Genomic DNA, 24,047 nt, shown 5'->3' on the forward strand with positions numbered 1-24,047 from the left:
AATCTTATAATGTCACTACTGTTCTTTGATATAAACCAAGTCACATAGTTTGACTTAGCTTCCACGTACGCTTATTCCTATAGTTGCTGGCTTTTTGCACTCACATGTATTTTTATGTCCCCTTCTCCACAAGCTTCTTTCTTCTTTTATTTTGGCAGCATGCCAGTATAGTAGCCAGATCCCCTATTACATGCCAATTAATCCTTTCTTGATGAATTTGAGTCATTTGTATTTTATTGTACACAGTACAGAAATACATCATGGCAAAAAGTAGTATAAAGAGGGCATGGGTTAGTCAAGTATAAAGCCTTTATTGTCCTCTACTAGATGTGTATTTATAATTTCAAATTAAAATAACCAATGTCCTGCTAGAGTACCCTTTTCCATTGTATCTGAGAAGCTTTTTAATAATTTTTCCAACTTAATGCTCACAGGGTAACATGCTGTGGTTTGGTTTAGAAACACAGATGAGACATATAGATGAGATGCTGAATTACAGTACTGTGCAGTTCTAACAAATAGAAATAATTGTGTAGTAGCAATATAATAGGCTGCAGGGCAATTGTATCTAAGGAGGTTTCTGCATACTTGTGGCCTCTGCTCAGAGAAAAGCATGTTTGCTCCTATTGGCCAAAACCCAGGACAGTTGCATGTTCCCACCAAGGCAAGGGTATGTGTTTGGAGGGGCAATGATGGGGCAGAGTCAGGAGACATTTTCATCGGATGCCCACAGAGGATTGTTGAATCTACCCGTGCTAAAAACACGTACTTAAATCCAGATGACTTCAGTGAGGCTGCTCCTGTGAGCTAAACAGGGTGCTCAAGCACGTTGCTGAGCTGCAGACAACTTTGGCCTCATTTGGGCACAGTCCCACACTATGACTGAGCTGAACGGTATCCACAGTGTCTGAAAGATGGAGATTTTGCCCCCTCTTTCCTTTTCTTCCTTCTGCTCCCCTTCCTGCTCCCTCACTACACATTTAACCTCCCCCCTCCATCTCATCAACTTCAGTGCTTGGCTGACCCTGAGGTAAATTCATTCAGTTTACCAGCAAAAAAAAGTCCGTATTCACTCTTTCACCAGGTTCTTTTCTGCCATTTTAGTTAGCTGAGGTGCTGTGTTGTGCTCCAACAAGCACCAAAGCCAGTACAAAATAAGTGGGTGTCCAGGAGCAAGAGGGAAGGAGAGCTTGGAGGGAGCTGGGAGGGCTTCACCCTCATTGCAGCTGCTCTTAACTCATATCAGGTTGCATTAGCCACTGTTGAAAAGCAAAGTGACTTCTGAAATTGCAACATAGTGCCACCTCTTTAAACACACGTACTTGTGTTCATAAAGGCATTGGCTGAACTGATCTTGTTAAGTCCAGTTTCAGTTATAAAATCCTACAAAGGCATTTTATTGCATAATATTATTATGATGCCTAGATGCTTCACTCAAAAGTCAAAAGGAATTAAGGCTCTGTAACACAGCAAAACTATGTAGCCAATTAGAAGACATAAGCTGTTCAGACAGAAATGTCTGCATGTTTAAGAATAAGAAGGATTTCACTTTTAACCAACCTTATAACACATCCTTGTATGTATCCTTTACTTGTTAATCTGATTTTATTTAGTTCTAAAAAGGAGCTTTGCATACTAATTCAGATTAATCAGGTCTGACTGCATGTAATTAAAAATTAGTAAGACAAAGGCAGACCCTAAATCAATTCTTAAAGAACATCTTCCTTCAACTATAAAAGATTAGACTTTATGCATCAGTTGCTCTGAAAGGAAAAACAGTTATTATTGAAGAGCATGCTAACATTTTATCATTAAAAAATGAAGCACGTTTGCCTAACAAAATTAAATGATCCAGACAATAAAGCACATTTGCAGAGATCAAGAATGATAAAACCAACAGTAGAGTAAAATCCAATGCAAAAAATATTAAAGCCCATTCCTGCAATGAGCTTCTGGCAAAGGACCTCTGTGCAATAGAGGTCATATACGTTTCAGTGTTTGCACTGGATATAACCCAGGGAACTAAATCTGAGCCTGCAGTGAGAAAAGTATTAGTAATTTTTGTGCAATTCAAATACAATGCAACCTGCACCTTAAGTTGGATGAAAATTAGGAAAACTACCTTAATTACCTCACCTTTTTTTTTAAACCCATTTTGAAATAATTTGAGAAGCCTTATTCACTCAGTTTACTGCAGTTGAATACTGCTTATCGCAGCAAACGAACAGAATCTCCAGAGATTCTTTGTAGTATTTTTAAAAAAATATTTTTACAAAAAAGGAACATTTGGAATTCTTGCAAAAACAAATGTAAATTTACAAGTCTCAGTCAAAGAATTTTGTTACAAGGACAATGACATGACCCAGAGCAGAAACCCAACTGTCCCCTTCACAACGAAGGTCACATCCTCAGTTATTATATGTGAAAGGACCAAAGGAAGACTAAAATTCAGCTCTGCACCCAGCAAATGGGCCACATTCTGCTCTTTGCAAGTCACATCTGTGTTATTTAATGTCTTTCAAAGGAGCCTTCAATCTGCTTAACACGCAAATGAATATTCCCCTGCTGCCACCATCTCCATCGCTCCAATCAGGGCAGGAAACACAGCAGCCCTGCCAAGCCCTGTTAAAACTGCAGTGAGGTTATGATCACGGTGGCAGGGGAAGTCCTGCTTCGGGGCCCAGGTATAAACCACTGTGGCCGGGAGAACTTCAGGGAGCGATGAGCCTCGACGTATTCACTTGCAGCGGCGCGTCCTCAGCAAATGGAGGAGGTGACAGGTAGGGGACACGGCACTCGCCTCCAGCAGCTAGCACGCACACTTACCACGCCTGGAACGGATGCTGCACTTCAGCTCAGGGGGCCAATTAGAAATATGAGTAGGGAAGACTGGTGTTTACTAAGTCATCCCTCGAGATGGACCACAGAGTGTAGGTTTTTTCCCATTATAGGTATTTATTGATACTAAAACTCAAAAGTTGTCACTGAAATTAGAATTCAATGCATTGAATTCTGTTCTTCAGAGGGCATCCAGTCTCCAAAAGTCTTATTTACTTCTTTGGGGTCAGCATTTTATAATAATCGCTGTCTTGTCCATGTCACTGTCTGCTTACAAATGGCCGCTGCAAGTATTTGAATATCAAGGGATTTCAGAATACGACACAGTTACAGTTGCAAATATATTAAATATAGAGCTTAAATTTATCTCAGGATATGTAAGACATCCTCTGGGAAAGCTGCGCAGTGCAACCATGCTTTCTATTTTTGGCAATAATTAAACTATACTACAAAGAGTTATTAGACTAAATGACACTGTAAACCCCGAAAGCAAAACAGCTAACATCCCAATATGATGTTCTTAGTCCTGTCTCATACTTCATTCTTCTCAGCTCTACTGCAAATGAAAATTAGAGTCAATGGAAACTAAAAAAAAGTATGCTTTTTTATGCATGAACTAACATATCTAGCTAGGTGAGAAAATAAATACTGTTTACCTTTTTCTGTTTAAAAGTGTAAATCCTTCCTGCTGCATGAATTTGTAAAGTAAAATTGCTCAGTACTTATACATCTCTCATGCTTATCTTCTAAATCAACAGTGATAAAAACAGAATTTTGAAAGTAATAGAGTATATAATAGGAAATTCCCTTTGTCACTTACATTAACACAGTGCAATGAAGTACAAAATATAGAAAATAAACTATGATTCTGACAATAGTCACTTGGAAGATAAACTTATCATGGATTATATATCTTCTTTTAAATAATGCATCACATGCTTTTCTGTACCGCTGCAGTTCCTTCTCAAGGTGGTATAAAAACTGAGCAACCTGAAGCATATTTATACAGATTAAGTGGTTTCTAATACTCCAAAGAGCACTTAATCTGCATGAATGTGCTTCGTGTTGCTATGTGCCTCTAAAGCCTGAACAAGGAGCCTAAGTGATTCTGAAAGTCTGCAGCACATTTGTATTTTGATAAGTCAAACAAAGGCAAAAGTGGAAGAAATATGTTAATCGGCCCTGGCAAGCAAGACAAGCAACTGGCAATCAGACGCTTTCCAGGCTGAACTTCTTATTCTCCAGCCATGTCCTTAAAACATCTCAAATTATACTTATAACAGAAGTTATTATGCTAATATGGACTCAAAAATGGAATAATGCTGGAAATGATGCATCCTTGATAAAATGTTCCATAATCACCATGACTAATGTTTATTAAAATGCTGCCCTAGAAACTGAAGCAAAGGCCAGCTGTTTTACCTTAAGGGTTCTGCTATGGTATTTTTCAAATATTATGCATTTATCGTTTTTTCTACACGCATCATCTAAATGAAAGAGCAGCGGTAACACAGCAAGCCAAAGAGCCTTCAGAATCTGCCATCTTCCTCCAGCCCGGCCAGGAGCTGGTTATTCAATAGGTAGCCATATACCTATAAGGTATCCTGAAAGGGAAATACACACATAGGAAAAGACAACTTCAAAATAAAACCAAGTGATCTTCATACCAGTTCCGCACTTTGTCCCATATCAACTAATATAAGAGGAAGAAATTACACCAGCAGAATTAGCATATGACTGATTGCTCTTAGCGACTACTGCGGGGGAACAGACTCGGCAGTGTGGTTTGTTGCAGATGGCCTTCCTCTTCCAGTGTTTGAGATGAGTACGCTGAGATGTGATGCATAGGAGGAAGACATTCTTCCACTCTCTTTGCTTGCAGGAAATGAAGAAACTTGGTGGTAAATAGGTTTTCAAGTCACTATGACATATATGAAAATGGTTTCTCGTGTAATTCATACTGTTATGGAGAAAACCTTTGAAAGGTTGTCAGAATATTGCAAAGTCTACTGTATATATTTCATACAAAATACATACAAAGCATCAGCACCTTTTTTTTTGTTTTATTCTATGCAAAGTAAGAGTGTGTGGGATCTTGTAGAACATGTAACAAATATTCAGTACAAACTACTTTTCCAGCAACTGGGTCCCAGAGCTGTATAAATATCTCCAGAAAGCAGTGCCCAAGGCTTTAAAAGTATGTGAAATGAAAAGGATACATCTGTCAGCTGGTATGTAGCACAGGAGGCAAACTGCTGACTGAATTGGCAAGGGAGAACAGACGATGATAATGAAGACAACACTAAAGTCACTAGAAGAGATGGAAGGTAACATTTGTTGGTCTTCGGTTCAACATGGTTCGTAGCGCTGGATCATTTAGAATAGTTCGTCTGTTCCTAAGGCATAAAGGTACTTTCTTCATAGAGTACTCATCCCAGATATCTTCTACTGATGCCTGTCCTGAGAGACAGAAACAGTTTTCCAAGCTAATAAACAATTCACAAAGTGCTTGCCACAGAAGAGCGAGGAACATTTGGGGTTCATAAAGGGCTACTGCACTAGCTGTAGGGAGAAAAAAGAAGTGAAGGAAAAATGATGAATGGCTCAGAGTTGCCATTTCTTTTTCTTGTTTATGATTTTTGTAAGTTTATTTATTGTAATCCTAAAGTAGCATTCAAAACCGGCCCTAACCTCAGGGGGAAAGAGAGGTCTGCCATAATATCTTTGAAAGGGAAAGCTACAAGTCAAGAAAAATCCAGGCATATAAATGGAAGGTTCAACCCAAAGAGTTAGGCTACAGTACTAAATTATTTCCCCAAATACATTTGTGGGGGATGTGCATTAATTTCAACTGTTCAGACACCCCCATGTTGAATTGGTCCTTTGTATGCATAGGGACAGGATGTTTTCCACCTCGTCAACTTAAAATGTTAGAGGTAATAAAACCAGTTCAATGTGCAAAGTATGGCACATACCAAACTGCTCCTTCCTCACATTTGTCACTTTACCGAAGCCATAAAACTTGGTCATGTGGCGCAGGGTGGGGGTGGTGTGGGTGGGTGGGGGATCAATGCTGTTTGGGTTCTTTTAAATACTTGGGTGGAAGGGTGGTTATTCTGGGGACGAAGCTGGGTGGGTTTATAGGTGGAGCAGAACAGACAGAATGTCCACCCTTTCTGAGTGTTCAGGAGTTGAATTCTAGCATCCATTTCAGAGATGCAAAAGACTTCTCCCTGCCATTGTTAATGCTCTCTTACTGTTGTTGCTTGGAGGTTTTAATATACCTCTGAGGTGCCCCAGAAAGGGAAGTCTGCAGGACAGCCAATCCCTGGTAAAACCTTTGGCTTTTGAAAAAGCAAGCCCAGCAGGTCCAGTGCCATAACACTGCATTTAATTTGCATCCTGTAGGATGTTTTCTTCTGCATTTTGCCACACACTTCTTCCAAAGGAAATTAGACCATACGATGAGCAATTTGTCCGTGTGTGCAATTTACCATCTTTGCCTCTAACAGCTGTGGGTATCCCAGCAGGAATGTACTGACAGGATTTTCGTCACTCGGTTGTTTGCCTGCTGCGAAAGGGCACCCTCCCTCACCGCCAGTCTCCATCTCTCCATCCTCCAGCCAACTCAAGTGCAGCATGCTGCCTGATGCTTGTTCATCCCTGCTATGCCGCTGCCGGGTTTGAACTGGTGTCTTCAGGCAGCTGTTTTCAGCTCCCCCATTATTGCTGTCTTTCCTGTGTACAAAACATACCACAGCTCCTGCAGGACCATCGCTTCAGCTTTTTATCGCCTCCCACCTCCCTGAGCTCTGGGCCTGCCACCCTGCCCTCCAGGGGTGCAAACACCATGATTCTCCTTACAGCTGTCTGTCAGGGCCAAGGGGTCCTGCTAGGTCCCAGCACACTTTTGACCTTTCTTCTTGGGAGCCTGAAATCAGCAGTGGATAGGGGGACCAGAAGGTCCTTTTATAGCAACAAGGGATTCCACTGTCACTGCTCTTTGTGTGCCTCTCTGTCTTACCACTGGGAAGAAATCAAAGCACAAAAGATGTTCAAAACAACAAAAGCAATAACCTTTTTCAAGTTCACCAGTATTTTTACATCACCCTTTTGCAGATCCAAATTTCCCCAAATTCCCCCTTTCTTCTCCCTCTACCTTGTCTTTCTGGCTGAAGCTCTTGCCAAGCTAATGAATCCAACATAAGCAGGCAAAGCAACACAATAATCCAACCAAGACAAAGTAGTCATAAATTATTACAGGCAGCTCCAAATCCAATCTGCTGTTGTCTTGGTGACTGACTGTGAAGCACCAATAATTTTTTTGTTTCTTCTCAGGCTGCAAGATGTCATCCACATTTGTCTGTCTTCCCTCTCCCCTCCTCCCCACCCACCCGGAGACTTGCTTTTCCAGCCCTTGGTGTTATTCTCCCCATATCTTTTTTTTTTTTTTTTCTGATGAGATAGCTTCGGAGTTAAGCAATCCTTGAACTTTCAGTACTATCTGCTACTCTATCTTTTTCTTCATAATTTTATTACTTTTATAACAAGAGCTCAGGGGCACTGGATCCTTAGTCCTGTGAAAAGTCCCCTTCTCCCTGCAGTTCTTGCATTTCCTTTTCATGCGCTGTCATGCAGACTTGTGTGACATGTTAACTCAGTCCAGGAGCCAGTAGGCCACTTTTTGTCACTCTGATGCTTTGTGTTCCTTTGACTCCTTTCTGTCAAGCACACTGATATTTCTACAGCCAGTCTCTGACTCAGAGAAAGCAAGTAATGGAGCTGGCCTCACCCTGAAAATAACCTGGACACATGGTAGCAAAGGGCCTCAGGACACCATTTCCCCTCGACGCTGCTTTTTTGCTCTCTTTTTTATTGCCACCCATGCTCTGCATAGAAGAAAACCTCTCTCTATCTGTCTGTTTGTTTGTTTGTTTTAATCCAAAGTTAATATTTTCATGGTTTTCATTCTCTGCTAAGTATTTTTTTAATGTTTTTTGTGTTGCCTGGAGAACACATAGGGGTGAGGGGGTTTACACCTTCTTGAATTATATGAGCAATGATGGACATTAATATATTATATATTTACTTAAACTAAGTAAATATTCTGTCTTCCTTCAAGAGGGAGAAATTTGCCTAGATAAAGCATATATCAGGTATGGAAAATTGCAAATACAGAATGTGTTTACATTTAATGCCACGATATGTTAGAGTAAGGAGTTTACAAAAGCAAAAAGAGATACGTAATTCCTATCAACCTACCCAGCTGCTTTTGCTTTGTTCGATAATTTCCACTTTAACAGTTGAAAGCACTGTACAAGAGTGTAAGCACACACTACATTTAGGAATTAGCTGAAGTCGTGATGTTATATGCCTGTAAGGCAACATTTTGAAAAATTGTCACTAAGGTGGCACAATGTAGAGATGTTCTTTATAAAAGCGGGTGGGAGGAAGATGTTTGGTTCAAAGTGGGTCATTGCAATAGGATCTCAGTACCATGTGTTAGAACAAAAAGAGAAAAAAATTACTCTCGTGTTCCTATTACTAACTACAGATGGGTTATTTTCACCCACATTTATATAGGTGACTCTTATCAAGTTTCTCTTTCATTTCCTAAACAGGAACATGGGAGTAAATGTCTTGAATGTTCACAGTTGGGATTTTTAATTTCCAATTCCCATAAATACTTGCACTGTTAAAGATGACACCATCATTACTTACCTTAAAGAGAAATTGTGAAGATGGCTGGAGTTCAATTCAGCAGGGTAAATACTTGTAATATAGCTATATGTGGAATAAATTCTTCTTTAAAATTCTTCTGAAATATCTGCTTGCCTGAACCCATATCAAATTTACATCTGCGATCAGAGAAAGACCCAAGAAAATTATGCCATTCATATTCTTGGCACCCATCAACAGGGTAATGCTGTCAAATATGGTGCAAATTTCCTCTTAACACCTTGTACATTCTGCTTATCTTGCCTCACCCACAGCCATGCACACAGGAGGAGGTGGAGGCTGGTGACAGCTTGGTGACCAGACCGGACCAACAGTTGGCCCTTAAACACCCAACAGCACTGAGTGTGTCAGAGACCACATCCAAACAGCCCAAAACAAAGGAGTCATCTCCCCCCAGGAAGAAACAAATGCAGGAGAGGAGTCCTTCAGCTGATATAATAAACCAAGGAGTCACAGAACAGCAGGAATAATCCTGTGTGCTTGGTGACCGTAGCATAAAACACATCTGTGAGAAGAGGATCCAAAAAGAGGCTGGCAAAATGTCAGAGAAGGAAAGAAAAGCCAAGGAGTAGCATCCAAAAATAGGAAAGATGGAAAGAACTAGGTGGAGAATCAAGAAGACATTTGCTGTCATGATAGAAACAGTTAATGGCACCCTCTGGCAATAGCTCTTCATTCAGCAGCACTGTGGTTTAGGATGGTTTTGGGAGTCTCCACCTACATTCTTTTTCCTATTGCTAATTTTCCTCCACCACACCCTCACTTCTCCTGGCACTGTTGCTTCCTGCAACCTAGATAAAGGCATTGCTCCCACTTGAAAAATAAACCACCGTAAATAAAAGTGAAAAGAAGAACCATTGCAGAAGAAAATATATGAAGGGGTGAGGATTGTTCAAGAAGGCACCATTATTAGAAAGTGAACTTTGCTGTTCTGTCCAGTGCGCCTTCACATTAACACTCCCCTCTGATACTGCTCTGCTCTGCTCTAATCCCTTGCAAAGCCAAAATAGGTGGATGCAATCGAAGGACTCCCCTCTCCTGCCCACCCGGTATCCCCGCTCCCTCAGACCAGGGCAGGCTGAGCTCCTCAGGGAGCCCAGGGAGACGGGCACCCACCGCGCAGGCACCTGAGAACGGCTCTGCTGGTTGCTTCCCCTCAGTCAGAAATGTGATTCAAAAGGACAGGCTAGAAAGGTCAGCAGAGTAGTCTGACATTCCCCTCTACACAGCGGCACTGCTTCAAAAGGGGAGATCAAAGGCAGCCTCACCTTTCTACCCCCCCTCCCCAAGGCCACCTAACTAAGGGTTCGGTTGTTAATATACTCTCCGGGACAGTGGGATGCTTAAAAACACATTTTAAAGATGAAATGGCCTCAATAACATTTGGGGAAGTGCCCCGTATGGCTGATATGGATTGGCATGCAGTGAGACCACCTCCACACACAGCAGCTCTTGCTGGTTTTGGGATTGCAGGTGAGCCAGATGCCATAACTGGATGCTAACATAAGCAGATGCAGAAAGCCAAATGGTAAGCAGGGCTTTTCCAGAGAATTACCATGTTGTGAAAGACCACAGAAGCCATAAAGCCCACCATTACCAGTCACTGCACATCACAGCTAGAGGTGGGCTGCATTACCCGCTGGCAGGTCAGCATTGCATAAAGTCCACTGAAGTCACATTTTTAGATCTTCATTCATACCTGGCCTCCAGTTCTCAGTTATCTCTATATATGACTTTAAGTTGTGTAGAAAATCCAAGCTTAACACAGCCTTTCTGAGAGGTACTCAGACAAACTCTGTGGATGTCCGCTCTGTTTCGCAAGATCCGCCCTGGGTCCTGGCCTGATTTATGTCTGGGTACTACAGGGTAGGCTGTCCATAGGTCGTGCTTCTGGATAGTCCTTCAGGGCAGGCGCAGGTGGTAATGTAGAAGGACTGTGCTGTTGAACATTTGAATTTTGTCCATGAATGTAACAGTGAAAGTTTCTCTCCTTTTATTAAGAACTCTAGCTATGCACTGATTAGTTCAGATATGTGCACACATACATATTTATGTGCACATGTGTATGCAAATATATATATTTATGCATATATTATATTAATTTCTTATGTATAACCTCTTTTCTAAACAGATGGCTGCTTAGAAAAATACAGCAAGTTTTGCTGGATAAGTACTAGACCTGTCAGTGGACACAAACCAATATTTTTTATCATACAGCGTATTCATCTTATGTTACTGTAGGTTTAAATCACACATGAGAGCTCACATCAACCTGTTTGAACACATCCTAACTGGGAATGATTTGCTTCTACTTGAGAAAAAGATCATTCTTTTGTTGTTGTTGTTGTTGTGCCCCCAACTTATTTGCAAGTTAATGCACAAAGCAGACCTTAGGCAGCCTTAATTTAGTTTGCTCTCTTAGCTCTCAAATCCCTCATCTGTACACTGCCATTCAGCACAGCAGGAGTGTCAGGTTCCCAGGCCAGAACAACTCCAGTCCCTCTAATTATTGAGTGAACTTTGTCTATGGCTTTCACTGAGGTAATGGAGCCCACAGGGAGCAATGATCAGGTCTGAGGTATAATGAAGGTCACTGTCATCAAGATATTTATTTCTTTAAATTAATAAGAAGGCAGAAAAAGACCTAGCCTGAGCTTTAAAAGCACTTTGTTGTTGTATAAGCTATGATCAGCAGATAAAATTGTATCATATGCAGAAACAATAAGAACTTCTGAAACAGAAAATGAAGAAAAATGCATCATCCACACTGCATGTTACTCATTAGACTCTCCAAAGTCTCATTTCACCACCAGTATATCCCTGCTGAGGTGATTGGCATGCAGCTTGCAGTGTGGAATAGCTGCTTAGAGTTTCCCAGGTTTCACAGGTACAAGCACAGATAAGCAACCAGAGAAGTTAGAAGAACAAACACAGGATAAAGAGAAAATCTTTGTGAATCACGTTCACTTTAGTTTAGTTAGGTGGGGTAGTTAAATCGGCTACATAAAATGTGGCTGCATTTGCTGTCTAGATGAAGTTAAGCTAGCTGAAAAGGTAGATTCTTTCTTCTTTTAAAGAAGGGATGTGTTTGTGGAAGATACTGCCGAGATAACCCTGGAGGCTGAAGTCTCTCCTTTAGCCACAGTGCGGAGAGCACACATGGAGTAAGAAGCGCTGCTGAGACACCCCTGCTATGGGGGGGCCTCTACAGTCAAACACTTGAAGCTATGGACTGTAAATCACAAAATCTAACAGGAATGTGGGGGTAGGGAATGAGATTGGTTTTTAAACACCGGAGGAGAAATCACAGAGAATGTTATCTTTCAAATAGCTAAGCTCAAGAAGCAGGTCCATGATTAGTGGTGTCAAGGATGGGTTCAACTTTAACCTTCAGAAAACAGCAGAACACAATGACAACTAGCGCTGCAAATCCAAGCACTGTTTGCGGGGCTATTGCAACTGATACCAAGGTGACTTTTGTTTTAAGTCAATATGCTTTAGCAGACTCCTCTAATGCAAACAAACAAACAAGCCAAGCAACCAACCACTAATAATCTCTGCAAAGTAAAATGTCGTTCCAAGAAAGGCAAAATGGTATTTGTGAATGAAGTTTTCTCTTTTACAATATTAAAGACACAATGTGTCTCTAAGGTCTGGTATGAATGGGGCACATGGCCATAAAGTTGATCCTGTTTTCTTTTGGTTTGGTTCTTCAGGGCTCTATATAATTTTTCTTTCTTCTTACTCAGAATAAATAAGGACAAGAAAGCTCTTTGCATTTTCTAAGTAATTGTAAAATAGACAAGGAAGACCTGGCACATCGTTTCTTTCAAGTCTTGGGGGCTGCTAAATAAAGTACATCTTCCCTACTGAAGGAATCTTTGAAGGACCCAGATTTCTTCCAGAGACGGTATCTCATTATGTGTTTCCATCCCTGCATCTTTGATTTAAACAGACATTTGAGCATGCTGAATCTTCAACTTTTTACTCTAGTATTCCAATATCAAGCTACCAAACCTTACAATGGCTTTTAAATTCTGCCTTTTTCTTTTTTTTCCTTTTTTTTTTTTTTTTTCCTTTTCTGTTGCAAGGGGGTTTGAATCTGGTTTTTGGTTTGGTTTGGTTTGTTTTTTTAAAACTACCTTCCTGCTTGATTCTTAACCGCAGTCCCATTGACACAACTTCTGGACAAGCTGACAATAATGTCTGGATGATTTCATAACTGTATCGTATTCCAATCTTCTGGACAACCCACCCTGGCTGTGCTATGCAAGCTGGGAATGTTTTCCTCGGATGTATCTCCTAGCCCCTTCCTCATGGATAGAATTTTCTGCTCAACACAGGTGTGTCAGAGATTTTCTTCAAGCAAAGCACACTTTTAAATTAATTTTTCTGCCTGGGATTTTGGGATCATTTTTGTCCTGTATTACTCAGAAAGTTCTGAAGATTTCTTGTTTTACAGCTATAAATATTGGTGGCTTTTTTTCTTTTTTTTAATGAAGCTTGGCTGTTTTGTTTCCTTCTGGTGTCTCCGTTAACTATTTAGGATTTTCCTTTGTAGCCTTTTTGAAATGTGACAAGCATTGTTCTATCTTCTCAGCTCAGAACTTAAAGTAAAATTTCAGTACTATATTTTGCCACATATCTGTCACTCATAATTGTAATGTAGCTGAGATAAAAATAAATGCAACTCCCTTGAAAAACTCTGAACACCCTCCAGTCCTACTAATTTCAAGGGAACTGTAGCCTATTAACAGCTCTGAAGCCTGACTTCCCCGTCCTGACTAGTCTTGCTTGTGCAGCCTTTTGCTCCTTCCCAAAGTACATATAGCAAATGCCACCACTGGTGCCTGGCAAAATTTTCCCACCGTACACTGACTGACATCTGCTTCAATTAAAACGAGTTTAAAACTGTTCCTTTGCGTTTATCTAGCAAAATCCTGTTTATAATATCCTTTTTGCTTAAACTTCAATTACTACTTCCTGAAGTCCCTACTATATGTAAAGAAGGGAGTAATTTGCTCAGGTTTGTGAAATGGAAAACGGAATTAGTATTTCTGCATGTCCAAAATAGTGTTCGGTAACCATGTTGAAGTAATGAAACAACATCTTAAAATTAATCTAAACCCCAGATAATTCTATTGGTATTAGTGTTGAAACATTGATTTTTTTTTTAATTTTTTTTACAATTGCATGTAGCTCTTGTTTAACTGCATCTTAAGGTGCATAACTAACTCTTCAGATGATTAAAATACACATTTCTGTTTGTTAGTTTTAAAGAGGCTTTGCCGTATTGTACTAACTGAAGTTCTGGTAATTTAAATATATAGCATTAAAAAGGAAATACATGTCTTTTATGTTCTTTTCTGTGGTATCAACACTTTCTATTAAATAGCCCCACAGTCTTCTTTCTACTACAAAAGATGCACACATCAAAACCATCCAACTCAGTGAAGAGTTTTATTGGCCACAGTACCTTTACAGATTTGGACAAAAAAGAACTTATTGATATAATATAATTCTACACCGGAAAAATTCAGACTTGCAGCTATGTAGTTTTTCAGGAGCAATGATGGGAGCTTTAGGGTCAAGATAACATAAGCAACTGTTGTCCTTTGACCAAGCTTTGAACTTATGCCTGCTCTATGTTCTTCCACCTTGGCTACTACCAGTGGAACAAGATAAAAGAAGATCTTGTTAAATAAAAATGAATGTTTGTAAAGTGTATCATTGGAGTCGAATGCTTAGTAAAACTTCTGACCTTCAGTCCTGCTGAATTCGAAACACAAAGGAGGCTTTGAAATGCTGCAAATTGGGCCTGGCTGACATTTAAACATCAATTCTGAATGTGTCCACACCCAAATATCGATGCATCAGAAGTGGGACTATTGATTTTTTTCAACAACATGTTTCAGCCATCTGCTTTCCTTCACCTAGTTTTACTTCTGTCAATTCTTACAATGAATAAACTTTAGCTAGGGGATGATGTACAATGAAACCTCTCATCAAAAATAAAAATGTACCAGATAACTGTGTTTGCCTGGAACCAGTGCCCAGACCTTGTACCATCATACTGCTAGCCCTGCCCGCCCAGCCCCTGCTAACAGGAATGTACTATAAAACAGATGTTGCCTGTGAAACCGCCGTGTGGAAGGGCCTTGCCCTGAAGGACAGCTAGGGTCCAACCCATAAATTGCTGGGATCCTGGGATTCCTGCTTTCGTGCATTCGGGCTCCTTGGAGTAATACCAACACATGGCTTAGGCTGGGCTTTCGTCCACAGAACTCCCTGAGCCATCATCCTGGAGAGACTGTTCTTCCTCACCCCTCTGCCAAAACAAGCAGGACACCTTAAAGCACCTTGGCTCACACTCACCTGCCATCGAATGGGAAAGGAAAGCTCTCCTGGGCAGATAAATCTACGAGTTTAATACAAATGTCCTTGCCCTCACTCAGGTGTTCAATCCCTCCCCTCTCTCTTCAGGTCTTACCCCCTCTGGTCCCCATGACAGAGGGTTTCAATGCTGAGGACAGAGGCTGCCAAAAACAAGCTGAAGATTCAGCTTGGATGATCTGTGAATTAGGCAAAAGCTCAGGCCCAAGTCAAACACAAATTCACAGACATGACTGTATTTTTCTCTCATTCCCTCCCAGTGCGTAATTATTTCTGCAGTTTTTAAGCATTTTAGGTGGATGTCTGGAAAGGAAAACTGAAAAGGAGGAGGGCGGGAGGGCGGTAGGATAAGGACCTTATGTTGTAGGTCTGAAGAAGACAACAAAAGCAGGGACGTACTGGAGGGAGGAGCTGTGCACCACACTGTACCGCAGGTACAATTATTATTCTGCCAGTACCAGCAGGTGGGTTGCTACGAGGGAACATTTATTTGGCCAAGCATTTCTGAAATGCGTTTTGTTTATTAGAGCTAAATTAACCCTTTATTTGTTGTTTGGGCTTGGGGCTTTTTTTCTTTTTCTTTTTTTTTTTTTTTTGAAGGAGGAGGAGTTATAATTTACTCTGGCTTCTTTAGCTCTGAACGCTGGCAACCTGGCTGGCCATATGGCACTCCAGAACTGCTCTGCTTGGCTCCCATTCCGTCCCACCACTTTGCATTCAGATATATCCAGATGCTCGGCAAAGGTAGAGGCAGATCATTGTCCCCATTTTATGAATGAGGAAACTGAGACAGAGACCGCAGGGTTTCTTTGGTCCTTTTTGGGACGCAGATCCAAGAACAGAGCAGCTGACCCCTTGGCACGCTCCTCGCTGGAACAGAGCATTGCCCGGGATGGCAAGATGAATGGCACAGGTGTGGGGGAGCCAGAGGTAGGCACAAGCTGTTCGATTTAGATGATTATCAGGTTTTAAGTACATCCTCCACTTTGCATTTGAAAAACTAACTACTGTGCTACTGTGTTTCTCCTGCTTTCAGATGCGGCCAGATGCGTTTCTGCTGACACCAGAGAGCAAGGGGCACAGTGTCGCCAAATCCTAAATGGAGGTACTTGTCACATAAAGGAAAAATACACTGGTTTTTTGTTTGGGTTTTTTATTTTTAATCTTCCTTTCATTAAAACATGTACAAAAAGTGGACAGAAACTTTCAGTGAAATTAAATTAGGTAGAAAAACAACAGAAAGAAAAAATTAAGCCTACTTTTAAATCTTTGAGACCTGGGATGCAAAGAGCTATTTGAAGTTAATGGAGAGCCTGATGAGAAGGCTTCACTCCCTGATCTCCAGCTCCATTTGTAATGCATTGTCCTAAGCCACTTCATCTGAAAAATGATTCCAAGAATAAACACCTTCGTAGCTTTTGCTGTTATGGCCCAGTATATTCAGTCAAAGAAATTGGGTCAGTGTACTTTTTATTTTCTTTCCATTCTACTAACGCAACAGGATACTGGCCAAATTCCAAGCATGCTGTGTCCCATTCCTGTTTTCATGGACACTGAAAAAAATAACACCAATGAAAAAATGGACTGTGGATGGCTCAGCTGACACAGCTACGGGCAGGAAATGGCTGGTTGTTGCAGCATATCATCCACAAAGCTAGCCAGACTGTAGGTTTTGTTATGTTGCATTTCACGCTGCCAACCATGTCTATTGGTTGTTGCAATCAGAGCTGCTGCTGCTGCTGCTACTGCAGGGTGGAAAGCAAAAAATAAAATAACAAAGGTTGAGTAGCAGAAGCAATGGCTGGTGCTGTGAACATACACAGTGGAGCAGTGTAGGTGTAACCTGTTACTAGCTTAATCAATGAATTGGTCTCTGATAGTTATTTCTTTGTACTTTGTGAGAGGACTAGGTTATGTTCATTAAAGCTGGTCACTTGGAGACGTGAATGCTTTGTGAGATAAAATAGTTTGTGAAAGGAACATTCTGCTGTGTCTTTCTGGTGTATGGGGGGAGAGGTGAAGGGGCTATAATTATATGCATGTGTACATACATGCACATGTACACACATATTTATATGTATGCATGCACATCATGTTTGTATATTCGTATATATAGGACTAAAAGCTCCAGAAATCTAAAAGCATTTTCCAAACACTTTTGGGAGCTGTCTTCTCTCCTTAGTCATCTTAATATGTTTATATACCTAAGCAGTCTCACTATAGAGGAGGAAACTTTGTACACCTACCTTTGGCATAACGATAATATACATAGATGGTGTTGCAAAAAAAACCCCAACCAAACAAAAAAAACCCCACCAAAACTAATATTGGCTTCATTGTATCACTCCTGAATGAAAACAAATGTACCTTGTAATTTCTAATCCCTTAGAACAATTTATTTATTAAGGCTTTTTTAAAACTTTCCTTGTTCCTCTATTGTTGAAATTTTTTTGGTTTTGGTTTTGGGGGGTTTTTTGCCAGTCTGGACAAAGAGGACAGAGAAGCTGTGAGTCTTATAAGAGTGTGTGTGCGTTTTTGTATATATGTGTGTGTATGTATGTGGGGGCATATAAACAATGGGAAGAGTTTAAACAGCTTGGAAATTTAATTGAGAAATATTCAAAGAAGAACAGATGCTGCACACAGCCCTATAGACTCAGGTGTTCCAGCCTCCAGTACTCCCATTTAACCCACAAAGGGACTGCCCGGTAGGGCTGGGACAATAATGATAGTCAGTTTATGCACAATGCTTAACACCAAGACACAAGCTGTAACTGTCTGTACAAGCACAATGTCTCCAGCTATTGCTTGCAGAATTAGTTGAATGACTAATCTGCCCTTAGTAAGTGTGGAGCAACCCCATCTTTCACTGAAGCAGCAAACAAACCAGGGATTTTCCTAGCACTCCTATCAAAAGGCAAGTTAACATCCTTATTCTAGTAAAACTGAGGCACTGAGAAATCCCTAGGTAAATCACTGACACAGCTGAGAATAAAAACTGGACTCCCCAATTCCCAGGCTCGTACATTAACCACTAGAAAACTCAGCTCCTTTTAGTCAGTGGGGAAAGGCAGCAAAATTCCCACGGGGAAGCAGGGAATGCCATAATTATTCCATATAATCCTACAATTATAAACCAGTGGTTTTACAGAGGGTGTAAGATAAATCCTATTGTAATACACACAATCTGTGAAAACCAAGCCCTGATGAAATAAGGAAACCAAACCAACATGGTCTATTGTTAATGAACTAAAATTGTTAACCCTCTATTCGCATTTACCAGACCAGTGTTGAAACGCTTGTCACAGCTCACAATCATTGGCAGAGATACACCTCCAGTCCCCCACAACAGAAGGTACTGTCTTATCAGAGGTAAAAATGAGTAAAAAATGATTGTGAGCTATAAACTGAAAATTCTGACAGGTAATAGCGAAAATCATTCATTTTCCAGATTCTTGTTTACTCTTTCCTCCTGGAGTAAATGAATATTCTGTGTGACTGAAAGTATCAGGACGTGTCTTCAGAATGTACTGTCTGAGGTCAGAACGTTTTTGGCAGAATTTGGAATACAACCCTAATCGTCCCGGAGCTCTCTCATCAGTGAAGAATTGCAATCAGGGCCTTGTAGCAGTAATCAAACAGAAGTGATTGTCATGAGGACAGAGCACATGGAAAAGTAAGAGAAAATTGGATAGGACTTACAACAAGTAAGAGATAAAGAGGTGTTGTTGAATAAAATCTGTAGTAAGAATTCCTGACCTATTTATGACAATTTGATTAAGAAGGTGAGAAATAACTAGCAAAGTAGGGAGATGATAGCTAACAACTGATTATGGGAGGGTAAGCGCTGGCACCGGGTGACTGCAGTGGAGCACACTCGGTAGAACTTTGCTCTATTTTAAACAGCAGCAGGTTTTTCTAGGATTTTTTTTTTTTAACTCTCTTTCCTGTTTGACCTGTCAAAAGAATGATTCTACTACTTGTCCTTATAAAAGCACTGACATTTGGAAGCAAACCCAGGCACTGACAGAGACAGGCTTGGTGCTTTTAGCTCAGCACCTTCAGCATAAAGGTCACAGCCTGCAGCATCACCCAAGTAGAGAAGGTGATACACAAGGTCCAGGCAACTCAGTCACCTAGCTCGGACCTTGCATGCAGCTGAACTGTCATTCACCCCTTATCAGTGTTTGCTCCAGAAGTCCAATGTTGAGGTCAATTAAAGGGCAGCATGGGAAGTTAACCCTCACCGACCGAAGGGCTGCACAATGGCTGACTTTGGAATTAATCGAGGTCTGAGGTTTATTCTGAGTTACCAGTCATTTTAGCCTGACGCAGGCAGTAACTCTTAGAAAAGAAGTAGCTGGTAAGCCTGCCTACGCTAGATAGCTTCCAAGGAATTTCACTTGGGTTCTGCATCAGCATCACAACAGAGCTTTCCCCACTCACTTGTACAGAAACCAAGTGTCAGGCGACTGTATCCAGGAGAAACAAAGCTGCTTAAGTCAAGAAGCCATGAGTAAAAATTGAAGTTGCGTATTAACCGAGTGCCTGATATTACATGCTGAAATCAGTTATCTGTAAAGAAATCAGGACAGTCTTCCACAATGTGACCTGAATTTTATTTCTTAGCTTCAATATGCCATAAACCACTTCCCTTCCAAATGGAGTACACACTTAAATAATCATACTTAATTTTATATTTTCAGAAAATCAGAAAAGGAATTACTAAGGTTCAACATGTTCGAAAGAAGCGACTCTTCACAGTCTGTCAATTACAGCTATAACAAGGAACTTCCAAAAATAGTTGTTCAGAGGTGACTGTATTTCTGTGGTGAACAAAGTGATTTCCATTATAGCTTTTGCTTTTTGCAGAACAGTAAAATATTCACTGAAAACACAGATTTCCCCTCATTTTGGGGTTTGGTGGGGTTTTGTACAAACACATTTCTTGCAAAATGTTCCTGGGTCATGAAAATTTCAGCAACGCAGTCACGATTTGTTTTCAATTGTCGGTAGATAAGTAGAAACTACAAGACAGCTTTTTGGTGCATTTTTGAGTTACAGAATAGGTTGCAGGGAATCAGACACATGATTTAACATATGTTAGATCCTGCAGACAGATTTGAGCTTAGCAGTAAGCATGTGGCTAGTCTAATTTAGAGGAATTATAAAATTAGGCAGGACTATTTGCAGGATCGGGTAAAAGATTCATTTTCAGACTCACAGCATTTGAAGAATCAGATCGGTTCTTTATTTTTGAAGGATAATTTCCTTCATTTTGTTGCATTATCTAGCTTACACCAATGAGTTCCCGAGCGTAAAAGATAAGTGCCTGCTCAGGACAACAACTTGGGCTCCTTAATTCCTCTGGGTATTGTCATAGCAGTAGATGCATAGCTAGTAGTAAGCCACAGACATCCGGTTTCAGCAGGACCCATGTTTTACACTCTATGTCCCCTGATACACCTGACCAGACACCTCGCCCTGGTAGCGCCGCCTCTGAGAGAAAAAAGCTTTCTTGTGCCAATATGGGAAACAGGAGTAGCTTCTGCATTAGACCACTGACCCTTAATAGATGTCTAAACAATTAAGTGGGGTTGGTTTATCCCTTGTAGAATCTTTACTGCCTTGGTATTTTCTCTGAGAAATCTTCCACTGACATTAAAGGGATTGGCATTTTATTCTACATATTTAAAACTATGTATTGCATGCTTGTTGGATTTAGCTAAGCCGCGCAGGAAAGGGTGACATAGCATAAACTGCCAATGCTACACGGATAACCTTGGCTTAACCTTGGATGATATTCTAGATGAGAGAATTTTACAGGTTGAGAATGCCAAATAAAGATATGCTTTTAATATAAAATGTTATTAGTATAAGTTTTTTCTCCTTTTTGTCCATAGAATATATGTCGAGACTACACTCAGAACACTTTAGCTTGACCTTTTACAAACCTATACTACAACAGAATATAAAGGCTCCATCACATGTCAGCATATGGAATTGAGACTTAATATTTAGCAAGGCTTTCATTTTTAAAATAGAGTTTAACAATGGAGCATTTTTGCCAGCAAGATATTTTATCGCGTTCTCTTGAAGCTCAGAACAGAGAAGTGACAAGGTGAAAGGGCAACTGATAGCCGTCTTTACCACAGAATTCTTCAATGATGCTTTATCTTGGATGGTTTCTTCTAAAAGAGAAGTCCAGAAAAATACTATGCAGGTTATAAACCTTACTCTGGACTACAGTAATCTGACTGCTACGTTAAATGCAAGTGTTAACAGGTATCATTTGCTATACTTTGCCTGAAAAGTCTGTGCCTTTCTGATTTTTTTCCAGTTTAAGTTGCTTCTTCCTTAAGAGGCATCAGGAATGAGCTGTTGCTGGTGTACAGGAAAAAAAGATTTTGTGGCTGAGCTCAAGTTCCATTTCACACTGCTACAAGCATTGCCCACTCTTTCTGAATCACAAAGCACGACAACCCCAATTACCTAGCATGGAGTTTCTTTATGAATAGGGTTTAATCCTCAATGAAAGGTCCATAAATTCTTTTACTCATCAAACTCTTTTTCATCAATTACCACTTCATGGAACAAACATTGTCTAGGCTTTAACTTACATTTCAAAATTGCTTCAGGAAAGTTAAAAATGTCACGAGTTAATCTATAATAAACCCACAGCTTTGTATCTGACAAGGCACGATAACTCTTTGCTGTAAATGAAACTCCAACTAACATGCTCAAAAAAACATGCCTGCTAAAAGAACATTAAATTTTCACCACATGCTTATACTGGTTCCATACCATTGCATATTTTTTCTTCTCTTTCCAAATGTTTAAATTCTCTAAACTTCCCCCACCTTTTTCTGCATGGTATTTTTCCCAGATCAGTTTCTTGAACAAGCTCTCCACCATAACACTTGCACTAGCACGAAGAAAGGAGCAGCCCAGGCAGGGGAAAGAGGCTCAAGAGCATTCCCCTAACAGAAATATCTGTCTAGCCCAAACTGAGTGATTACCTGATAAAGAAAATACTTGTAAAATATCCAGATACAAGCTTCCCGGGTTTTTCAAAATGTCAGAAGTTGACACTGGATCTTCAGAATTAGGTAAAAGTGCTTTAAAATACAGTTATTCCATTTAACACAAGTAGTGCTAATATGTTTCTAGCTTGAAATGTATTTTTTCCTAGTAAAGTCTAATAATTTTGGCATGAAGAGATTGACCTAAATATAGCTTTTGCAATTCAATAATGTTCATCTTTAGAAATTAAGTTTCCCATTGGGTTCGCTAGACTGCTGAAATACAAGCTTAAAGTAAATGCAGCCTCTGTGCCAATTTTAGCTTGCTTTTCTCCCTAGACTTACACTGCCAAACCCCACAGCAAAGCCAATTTGTTGGTTCCCTCTCCCTCCGCCCAGTCAGGACTGTGTGTATAGTAATATATAATACCATGGAAAGGGCCAAGGATGATGAAATCCTAACGTCCTAAAAGCAACAGGTTTTTTTAATACCCATCTGGAGAAGTTTGAATCTGGAGGTTTTAGTGTTCAACAAACAGATGAATCACCTAAGGATACACGACAATCAGTTTATCAGCTGGACTAAAAAGCCGAATTCCCGACAAGGGTAGAAATTGTAATAAGCCCCGACATACCTGGTGTAGATAACTCTACTGCTGCCTGAATGTAGGGCCCTGCTATGTGCCACGATCTGGGCTTATATAAACACAGCTGTGCTCGAGCATTTGATAGGGCTCTTTTCTGGTTTTTATAGCATTACTGGAACCTTCCCGAGAGTGCGGAAACAGCATTTGTTGGAGAACAAGCCTCATTAAAATAAATGACACTGTTGCTACTCCCTCAGATAACTTTGCTCCTGTCTCAGCAGAGGTAGACTGGTTCTATTACTGGGAAACAGTCTCTATTGCCAATTCTGTGGTGGAGGAATGGCGTTCTAAATTTAAAAATCCTTTTCTATTGATCCGTGTTTATCACATAATACTATACTGGCTTGCATTAAACAGCAGAGATACATTTTCATCCCTATGAAGGGAATTAAATGCCCAATTCTTATTATTGTTAATAGTTGTGTGCCTAATGCCCAGTGTGCCTTCCTGCAAACATACCCCCTTAATTGCCTAATGTGCAGTCTTGAGAGAAGCGGATTATTCAGCTTTATGTTTCTGCATTTGCAAATATACCAAGGAACTGGTGGCTGTGGCACAAAGAACAGATTTGTCAATTTGTTTATTTTCAAAACAGGACAGCACAGGGACCTCGTTCTAGCAACTCTTGGCTATAGCGCTGTGAAATTCTAAAAAAAGGAAGTATTTTAACATATGGATTTCTACAGTGTGGGAAGGCTTTGCTTTGCATTCAGGACTCTTTCCAATTAAACTAAATGTTAGCTCAGCCCATTTAAAATGCATATAAACTGTACTTATGGGTTTCCAGTTATGCTTACCCTCCTTCTGAAAGATAGCACAAAGGGCATGACCAGAAATGCAGAAATGTTTTAACCCTGAAGTTTACAGCTGGGTTTCTGTTGTTTTTCTTCTTTGGATGGAAAAATGTAAATGCCTAAAGAGAGTATGTGCCATTGTTTTTCAAAACAGTTGAGAGTTGTACATGAAGAGCATACATTGGAAAGTGTACAATGAAAAGCACACATTGTGAACAGTGATTTATATTCAGCATTACACCAGGGTAAAAACAATTTTGACCATGTTGAGTAGTCCACAGAGAGCTTCATTAACTTCAACGGGACTAAAAATGGTGTCGGATTACTTCCCACAATGACAATGTGAGAATTTAGTTGTAGTAAGTGAAACATACTATTAAGAATTGTACATTTGCAAATACACTCCAAGGCTGGGAATAATACTGAAAAATTCATGCGTGCGGTTTCATAGTGACTGTATCTATTTTGGAATCCAAAGTTTATTGGAGTCCATAACGTCATAAGTCACTGTATCCTTGGTAAAATCTTGTGGCTGAAGTTCTCTTGTAAAATAATAAAGACATTTCGAATAGGTTTCTCACAGAAGCTGTCATGACATTCATTTAGTGCGGATC

At 40.2% G+C, this 24,047-nt stretch overlaps 1 long non-coding RNA gene across 1 annotated transcript; it reads right to left on the reverse strand.

The window, feature by feature from the left end:
• Positions 1-4,836: 4,836 nt before the first annotated feature.
• LOC129203590 (uncharacterized) lies at positions 4,837-22,703 on the reverse strand. Its single transcript, XR_008576084.1, has 3 exons — positions 22,628-22,703; positions 8,560-8,696; positions 4,837-5,400 (listed from the first exon to the last, which is right to left on the reverse strand). It is a non-coding gene; the product is annotated as an uncharacterized LOC129203590 (long non-coding RNA).
• Positions 22,704-24,047: the final 1,344 nt, after the last annotated feature.

The sequence above is a fragment of the Grus americana genome, chromosome 2, assembly GCF_028858705.1.
Source record: "Grus americana isolate bGruAme1 chromosome 2, bGruAme1.mat, whole genome shotgun sequence".
Classification (NCBI taxonomy): Eukaryota; Metazoa; Chordata; class Aves; order Gruiformes; family Gruidae; genus Grus; species Grus americana.